The sequence below is a fragment of the Salvelinus alpinus genome, chromosome 3 (assembly GCF_045679555.1).
Source record: "Salvelinus alpinus chromosome 3, SLU_Salpinus.1, whole genome shotgun sequence".
In the NCBI taxonomy this organism is placed as follows: Eukaryota; Metazoa; Chordata; class Actinopteri; order Salmoniformes; family Salmonidae; genus Salvelinus; species Salvelinus alpinus.
In genome coordinates, this window is record NC_092088.1 from 10,505,430 (window position 1) to 10,514,948 (window position 9,519).

The following is a 9,519-nucleotide window of genomic DNA, read 5'->3' on the forward strand; positions in this document are numbered from 1 at the left end:
TTTCCCTCCCTCAGAACATCTTTCCCTTCTTCCACAGTCTTTCAACACTCCATTTTCCCTCCCTCAGAACATCTTTCCTTTCTTCCACAGTCTTTCAACACTCCCTTTCCCTCCCTCAGAACATCTTTCCTTTCTTCCACAGTCTTTCAACACTCCATTTTCCCTCCCTCAGAACATCTTTCCTTTCTTCCACAGTCTTTCAACACTCCATTTTCCCTCCCTCAGAACATCTTTCCTTTCTTCCACAGTCTTTCAACACTCCCTTTCCCTCCCTCAGAACATCTTTCCTTTCTTCCACAGTCTTTCAACACTCCCTTTTCCCTCCCTCAGAACATATTTCCCTTCTTCCATTTTCTCTCTACACTAATTAATATCCTTGGTGAGATTTAGCCTTATAATTGAAATGTAAAGATATTTTTAACAGTAACACTATCGTACTGTATAGTATACCATAGCAATGAACCTGTACAGTAATAATACCATCTTCACATGATTCTTTTCATCTACATTATGAGAAATATTGACGTGGAATCTCATTACCTTGTTCAAATATTACAACCTTGGATGCAGTGCCCTGGCCAGCAGACATTCAGAGTCCTGATGCCAAGCCAATGAGGAGCTATTCCATGTCATGATTTGACCACAGAATTAGATTGACTTGAAAGCTAGGATATTTTATGTCTGGATCGCAGCACCAAGAAGTTATATTGCCTGACTTAAGATCTATAGCCTGACTGAAGTTAGTTCTATTGCCTGACTGAAGTTCTATTGCCTGACTGAAGTTCTATAGCCTGACTGAAGTTAGTTATATTGCCTGACTGAAGTTCTATAGCCTGACTGAAGTTCTATAGCCTGACTGAAGTTCTATAGCCTGACTGAAGTTAGTTCTATTGCCTGACTGAAGATCTATAGCCTGACTGAAGTTCTATAGCCTGACTGAAGTTCTATAGCCTGACTGAAGTTCTATAGCCTGACTGAAGTTCTATAGCCTGACTGAAGATCTATAGCCTGACTGAAGTTCTATTGCCTGACTGAAGATCTATAGCATGACTGAAGATCTATAGCCTGACTGAAGTTCTATAGCCTGACTGAAGTTAGTTCTATTGCCTGACTGAAGTTCTATAGCCTGACTGAAGATAGTTCTATAGCCTGACTGAAGTTCTATAGCCTGACTGAAGTTCTATTCCCTGACGGTGTCACGTTCTGACCTTAGTTCCTTTGTTATGTCTTTATTTTAGTTTGGTCAGGGCGTGAGTTGGGGTGGGCATTCTATGTTGTTTTTTCTATGTTTTGTTCTATTGTTCTTTTTCTATTGTTCTTTTTCTATGTGTTTGGCCTAGTATGGTTCTCAATCAGAGGCAGGTGTCAGTCGTTGTCTCTGATTGGGAGCCATATTTAGGTAGCCTGTTTGTCATTGTGTGTTGTGGGTGATTATATTTTCTGTTCTGTGTTTTTGTTTCACCGTACAGGAGTGTTCGGTTGTCGTTTTCTTGTTTTTGTTCAGTGTTCATTATTTCGTATTAAAACAATATGGACACTTACCACGCTGCGCATTGGTCCTCCTCTTCTTCCAACTACGATAAGCGTTACAGACGGAAGTTAGTTCTATTGCCTGACTGAAGTTCTATAGCCTGACTGAAGTTCTATAGCCTGACTGAAGATTTATAGCCTGACTGAAGTTCTATTGCCTGACTGAAGTTCTATAGCCTGACTGAAGTTAGTTCTATTGCCTGACTGAAGTTCTATTGCCTGACTGAAGTTAGTTATATTGCCTGACTGAAGATCTATAGCCTGACTGAAGTTCTATTGCCTGACTGAAGTTCTATAGCCTGACTGAAGTTAGTTATATTGCCTGACTGAAGTTTTATAGCCTGACTGAAGTTTTATAGCCTGACTGAAGTTCTATAGCCTGACTGAAGTTCTATAGCCTGACTGAAGTTCTATAGCCTGACTGAAGTTCTATAGCCTGACTGAAGTTCTATAGCCTGACTGAAGTTCTATAGCCTGACTGAAGTTCTATAGCCTGACTGAAGTTCTATAGCCTGTCTGAAGTTCTATAGCCTGACTGAAAATCTATAGCCTGACTGAAGTTAGGTATATTGCCTGACTGAAGTTCTATAGCCTGACTGAAGTTCTATTGCCTGACTGAAGTTCTATTGCCTGACTGAAGTTCTATAGCCTGACTGAAGTTCTATAGCCTGACTGAAGTTCTATTGTCTGACTGAAGTTAGTTATATTGCCTGACTGAAGTTCTATAGCCTGACTGAAGTTCTATAGCCTGACTGAAGTTCTATAGCCTAACTGAAGTTCTATTGCCTGACTGAAGTTAGTTATATTGCCTGACTGAAGTTCTATAGCCTGACTGAAGTTCTATAGCCTGACTTAAGTTCTATAGCCTGACTGAAGTTCTATAGCCTGACTGAAGATCTATAGCCTGACTGAAGTTCTATTGCCTGACTGAAGTTAGTTATATTGCCTGACTGAAGTTCTATAGCCTGATTGAAGTTCTATAGCCTGACTGAAGTTCTATAGCCTGACTGAAGTTAGTTATATTGCCTGACTAAAGATCTAGAGCCTGACTGAAGTTCTATTGCCTGACTGAAGTTCTATAGCCTGACTGAAGCTCTCTTGCCTAACTGAAGTTCTATTGCCTGACTGAAGTTAGTTATATTGCCTGACTGAAGTTCTATAGCCTGACTGAAGTTCTATAGCCTGACTGAAGTTCTATAGCCTGACTGAAGTTCTATAGCCTGACTGAAGTTCTATAGCCTGACTGAAGTTCTATTGCCTGACTGAAGTTCTATAGCCTGACTGAAGATCTATAGCCTGACTGAAGTTATATTGCCTGACTGAAGTTAGTTATATTGCCTGACTAAAGATCTATAGCCTGACTGAAGTTCTATAGCCTGACTGAAGTTCTATAGCCTGACTGAAGATCTATAGCCTGACTGAAGTTCTATTGCCTGACTGAAGTTCTATAGCCTGACTGAAGTTCTATAGCCTGACTGAAGATCTATAGCCTGACTGAAGTTCTATTGCCTGACTGAAGTTAGTAATATTGCCTGACTGAAGATCTATAGCCTGACTGAAGTTCTATAGCCTGACTGAAGTTCTATAGCCTGACTGAAGATCTATAGCCTGACTGAAGTTAGTTATATTGCCTGACTAAAGTTCTATTCCCTGACGGTGTCACGTTCTGACCTTAGTTCCTTTGTTATGTCTTTATTTTAGTTTGGTCAGGGCGTGAGTTGGGGTGGGCATTCTATGTTGTTTTTTCTATGTTTTGTTCTATTGTTCTTTTTCTATTGTTCTTTTTCTATGTGTTTGGCCTAGTATGGTTCTCAATCAGAGGCAGGTGTCAGTCGTTGTCTCTGATTGGGAGCCATATTTAGGTAGCCTGTTTGTCATTGTGTGTTGTGGGTGATTATATTTTCTGTTCTGTGTTTTTGTTTCACCGTACAGGAGTGTTCGGTTGTCGTTTTCTTGTTTTTGTTCAGTGTTCATTATTTCGTATTAAAACAATATGGACACTTACCACGCTGCGCATTGGTCCTCCTCTTCTTCCAACTACGATAAGCGTTACAGACGGAAGTTAGTTCTATTGCCTGACTGAAGTTCTATAGCCTGACTGAAGTTCTATAGCCTGACTGAAGATTTATAGCCTGACTGAAGTTCTATTGCCTGACTGAAGTTCTATAGCCTGACTGAAGTTAGTTCTATTGCCTGACTGAAGTTCTATTGCCTGACTGAAGTTAGTTATATTGCCTGACTGAAGATATATAGCCTGACTGAAGTTCTATTGCCTGACTGAAGTTCTATAGCCTGACTGAAGTTAGTTATATTGCCTGACTGAAGTTTTATAGCCTGACTGAAGTTTTATAGCCTGACTGAAGTTCTATAGCCTGACTGAAGTTCTATAGCCTGACTGAAGTTCTATAGCCTGACTGAAGTTCTATAGCCTGACTGAAGTTCTATAGCCTGACTGAAGTTCTATAGCCTGACTGAAGTTCTATAGCCTGATGAAGTTCTATAGCCTGACTGAAGTTCTATAGCCTGTCTGAAGTTCTATAGCCTGACTGAAAATCTATAGCCTGACTGAAGTTAGGTATATTGCCTGACTGAAGTTCTATAGCCTGACTGAAGTTCTATTGCCTGACTGAAGTTCTATTGCCTGACTGAAGTTCTATAGCCTGACTGAAGTTCTATAGCCTGACTGAAGTTCTATTGTCTGACTGAAGTTAGTTATATTGCCTGACTGAAGTTCTATAGCCTGACTGAAGTTCTATAGCCTGACTGAAGTTCTATAGCCTAACTGAAGTTCTATTGCCTGACTGAAGTTAGTTATATTGCCTGACTGAAGTTCTATAGCCTGACTGAAGTTCTATAGCCTGACTTAAGTTCTATAGCCTGACTGAAGTTCTATAGCCTGACTGAAGTTCTATAGCCTGACTGAAGATCTATAGCCTGACTGAAGTTCTATTGCCTGACTGAAGTTAGTTATATTGCCTGACTGAAGTTCTATAGCCTGACTGAAGTTCTATAGCCTGACTGAAGTTAGTTATATTGCCTGACTAAAGATCTAGAGCCTGACTGAAGTTCTATTGCCTGACTGAAGTTCTATAGCCTGACTGAAGCTCTCTTGCCTAACTGAAGTTCTATTGCCTGACTGAAGTTAGTTATATTGCCTGACTGAAGTTCTATAGCCTGACTGAAGTTCTATAGCCTGACTGAAGTTCTATAGCCTGACTGAAGTTCTATAGCCTGACTGAAGTTCTATAGCCTGACTGAAGTTCTATTGCCTGACTGAAGTTCTATAGCCTGACTGAAGATCTATAGCCTGACTGAAGTTATATTGCCTGACTGAAGTTAGTTATATTGCCTGACTAAAGATCTATAGCCTGACTGAAGTTCTATAGCCTGACTGAAGTTCTATAGCCTGACTGAAGATCTATAGCCTGACTGAAGTTCTATTGCCTGACTGAAGTTCTATAGCCTGACTGAAGTTCTATAGCCTGACTGAAGATCTATAGCCTGACTGAAGTTCTATTGCCTGACTGAAGTTAGTTATATTGCCTGACTGAAGATCTATAGCCTGACTGAAGTTCTATAGCCTGACTGAAGTTCTATAGCCTGACTGAAGATCTATAGCCTGACTGAAGTTAGTTATATTGCCTGACTAAAGATCTATAGCCTGACTGAAGTTCTATAGCCTGACTGAAGCTCTATTGCCTAACTGAAGTTCTATTGCCTGACTGAAGTTAGTTATATTGCCTGACTGAAGTTCTATAGCCTGACTGAAGTTCTATAGCCTGACTGAAGTTCTATAGCCTGACTGAAGTTCTATAGCCTGACTGAAGTTAGTTATATTGCCTGACTAAAGATCTATAGCCTGACTAAAGATCTATAGCCTGACTGAAGTTCTATAGCCTCACTGAAGTTAGTTATATTGCCTGACTGAAGATCTATAGCCTGACTGAACTTCTATAGCCTGACTGAAGATCTATAGCCTGACTGAAGATCTATAGCCTGACTGAAGATCTATAGCCTGACTGAAGTTCTATAGCCTGACTGAAGATCTATAGCCTGACTGAAGTTCTATTGCCTGACTGAAGTTCTATAGCCTGACTGAAGTTCTATAGCCTGACTGAAGTTCTATAGCCTGACTGAAGTTCTATAGCCTGACTGAAGTTATATAGCCTGACTGAAGATCTATAGCCTGACTGAAGTTCTATTGCCTGACTGAAGTTCTATAGCCTGACTGAAGTTCTATAGCCTGACTGAAGTTCTATAGCCTGACTGAAGTTCTATAGCCGGACTGAAGATCTATAGCCTGACTGAAGTTCTATAGCCTGACTGAAGTTCTATAGCCTGACTGAAGTTCTATTGCCTGACTGAAGTTCTATAGCCTGACTGAAGTTCTATAGCCTGACTGAAGTTCTATAGCCTGACTGAAGTTATATAGCCTGACTGAAGTTCTATAGCCTGACTGAAGATCTATAGCCTGACTGAAGTTCTATTGCCTGACTGAAGTTCTATAGCCTGACTGAAGTTCTATAGCCTGACTGAAGTTCTATAGCCTGACTGAAGTTCTATAGCCTGACTGAAGTTCTATAGCCTGACTGAAGTTCTATAGCCTGACTGAAGTTCTATTGCCTGACTGAAGTACTATAGCCTGACTGAAGTTCTATAGCCTGACTGAAGTTCTATAGCCTGACTGAAGTTCTATTGCCTGACTGAAGTTAGTTATATTGCCTGACTGAAGATCTATAGCCTGACTGAAGTTATATAGCCTGACTGAAGTTCTATTGCCTGACTGAAGTTCTATAGCCTGACTGAAGTTCTATAGCCTGACTGAAGTTCTATAGCCTGACTGAAGTTCTATAGCCTGACTGAAGTTCTATAGCCTGACTGAAGTTCTATTGCCTGACTGAAGTTCTATTGCCTGACTGAAGTTCTATAGCCTGACTGAAGTTCTATAGCCTGACTGAAGTTCTATTGTCTGACTGAAGTTAGTTATATTGCCTGACTGAAGTTCTATAGCCTGACTGAAGTTCTATAGCCTGACTGAAGTTCTATAGCCTGACTGAAGTTCTATATTCTGACTGAAGTTCTATATTCTGACTGAAGTTCTATTGCCTAACTGAAGTTCTATTGCCTGACTGAAGTTAGTTATATTGCCTGACTGAAGTTCTATAGCCTGACTGAAGTTCTATAGCCTGACTGAAGTTCTATAGCCTGACTGAAGTTCTATTGCCTGACTGAAGTTAGTTATATTGCCTGACTGAAGATCTATAGCCTGACTGAAGTTATATAGCCTGACTGAAGTTCTATTGCCTGACTGAAGTTCTATAGCCTGACTGAAGTTCTATAGCCTGACTGAAGTTCTATAGCCTGACTGAAGTTCTATAGCCTGACTGAAGTTCTATAGCCTGACTGAAGTTCTATTGCCTGACTGAAGTTCTATTGCCTGACTGAAGTTCTATAGCCTGACTGAAGTTCTATAGCCTGACTGAAGTTCTATTGTCTGACTGAAGTTAGTTATATTGCCTGACTGAAGTTCTATAGCCTGACTGAAGTTCTATAGCCTGACTGAAGTTCTATAGCCTGACTGAAGTTCTATATTCTGACTGAAGTTCTATATTCTGACTGAAGTTCTATTGCCTAACTGAAGTTCTATTGCCTGACTGAAGTTAGTTATATTGCCTGACTGAAGTTCTATAGCCTGACTGAAGTTCTATAGCCTGACTTAAGTTCTATAGCTTGACTGAAGTTCTATAGCCTGACTGAAGTTCTATAGCCTGACTGAAGTTCTATAGCCTGACTGAAGATCTATAGCCTGACTGAAGTTCTATTGCCTGACTGAAGTTAGTTATATTGCCTGACTGAAGTTCTATAGCCTGACTGAAGTTCTATAGCCTGACTGAAGTTCTATAGCCTGACTGAAGTTAGTTATATTGCCTGACTAAAGATCTAGAGCCTGACTGAAGTTCTATTGCCTGACTGAAGTTCTATAGCCTGACTGAAGCTCTATTGCCTAACTGAAGTTCTATTGCCTGACTGAAGTTAGTTATATTGCCTGACTGAAGTTCTATAGCCTGACTGAAGTTCTATAGCCTGACTGAAGTTCTATTGCCTGACTGAAGTTCTATAGCCTGACTGAAGATCTATAGCCTGACTGAAGTTCTATTGCCTGACTGAAGTTAGTTATATTGCCTGACTAAAGATCTATAGCCTGACTGAAGTTCTATAGCCTGACTGAAGTTCTATAGCCTGACTGAAGATCTATAGCCTGACTGAAGTTCTATTGCCTGACTGAAGTTCTATAGCCTGACTGAAGTTCTATAGCCTGACTGAAGATCTATAGCCTGACTGAAGTTCTATTGCCTGACTGAAGTTAGTTATATTGCCTGACTGAAGATCTATAGCCTGACTGAAGTTCTATAGCCTGACTGAAGTTCTATAGCCTGACTGAAGATCTATAGCCTGACTGAAGTTAGTTATATTGCCTGACTAAAGATCTATAGCCTGACTGAAGTTCTATAGCCTGACTGAAGCTCTATTGCCTAACTGAATTTCTATTGCCTGACTGAAGTTAGTTATATTGCCTGACTGAAGTTCTATAGCCTGACTGAAGTTCTATAGCCTGACTGAAGTTCTATAGCCTGACTGAAGTTCTATAGCCTGACTGAAGTTAGTTATATTGCCTGACTAAAGATCTATAGCCTGACTAAAGATCTATAGCCTGACTGAAGTTCTATAGCCTCACTGAAGTTGGTTATATTGCCTGACTGAAGATCTATAGCCTGACTGAACTTCTATAGCCTGACTGAAGATCTATAGCCTGACTGAAGATCTATAGCCTGACTGAAGATCTATAGCCTGACTGAAGTTCTATAGCCTGACTGAAGATCTATAGCCTGACTGAAGTTCTATAGCCTGACTGAAGATCTATAGCCTGACTGAAGTTCTATTGCCTGACTGAAGTTAGTTATATTGCCTGACTGAAGATCTATAGCCTGACTGAAGTTCTATAGCCTGACTGAAGTTCTATAGCCTGACTGAAGATCTATAGCCTGACTGAAGTTAGTTATATTGCCTGACTAAAGATCTATAGCCTGACTGAAGTTCTATAGCCTGACTGAAGCTCTATTGCCTAACTGAATTTCTATTGCCTGACTGAAGTTAGTTATATTGCCTGACTGAAGTTCTATAGCCTGACTGAAGTTCTATAGCCTGACTGAAGTTCTATAGCCTGACTGAAGTTCTATAGCCTGACTGAAGTTAGTTATATTGCCTGACTAAAGATCTATAGCCTGACTAAAGATCTATAGCCTGACTGAAGTTCTATAGCCTCACTGAAGTTAGTTATATTGCCTGACTGAAGATCTATAGCCTGACTGAACTTCTATAGCCTGACTGAAGATCTATAGCCTGACTGAAGATCTATAGCCTGACTGAAGATCTATAGCCTGACTGAAGTTCTATAGCCTGACTGAAGATCTATAGCCTGACTGAAGATCTATAGCCTGACTGAAGTTCTATTGCCTGACTGAAGTTCTATAGCCTGACTGAAGTTCTATAGCCTGACTGAAGTTCTATAGCCTGACTGAAGTTCTATAGCCTGACTGAAGTTATATAGCCTGACTGAAGATCTATAGCCTGACTGAAGTTCTATTGCCTGACTGAAGTTCTATAGCCTGACTGAAGTTCTATAGCCTGACTGAAGTTCTATAGCCTGACTGAAGTTCTATAGCCGGACTGAAGATCTATAGCCTGACTGAAGTTCTATAGCCTGACTGAAGTTCTATAGCCTGACTGAAGTTCTATTGCCTGACTGAAGTTCTATAGCCTGACTGAAGTTCTATAGCCTGACTGAAGTTCTATAGCCTGACTGAAGTTATATAGCCTGACTGAAGTTCTATAGCCTGACTGAAGATCTATAGCCTGACTGAAGTTCTATTGCCTGACTGAAGTTCTATAGCCTGACTGAAGTTCTATAGCCTGACTGAAGTTCTATAG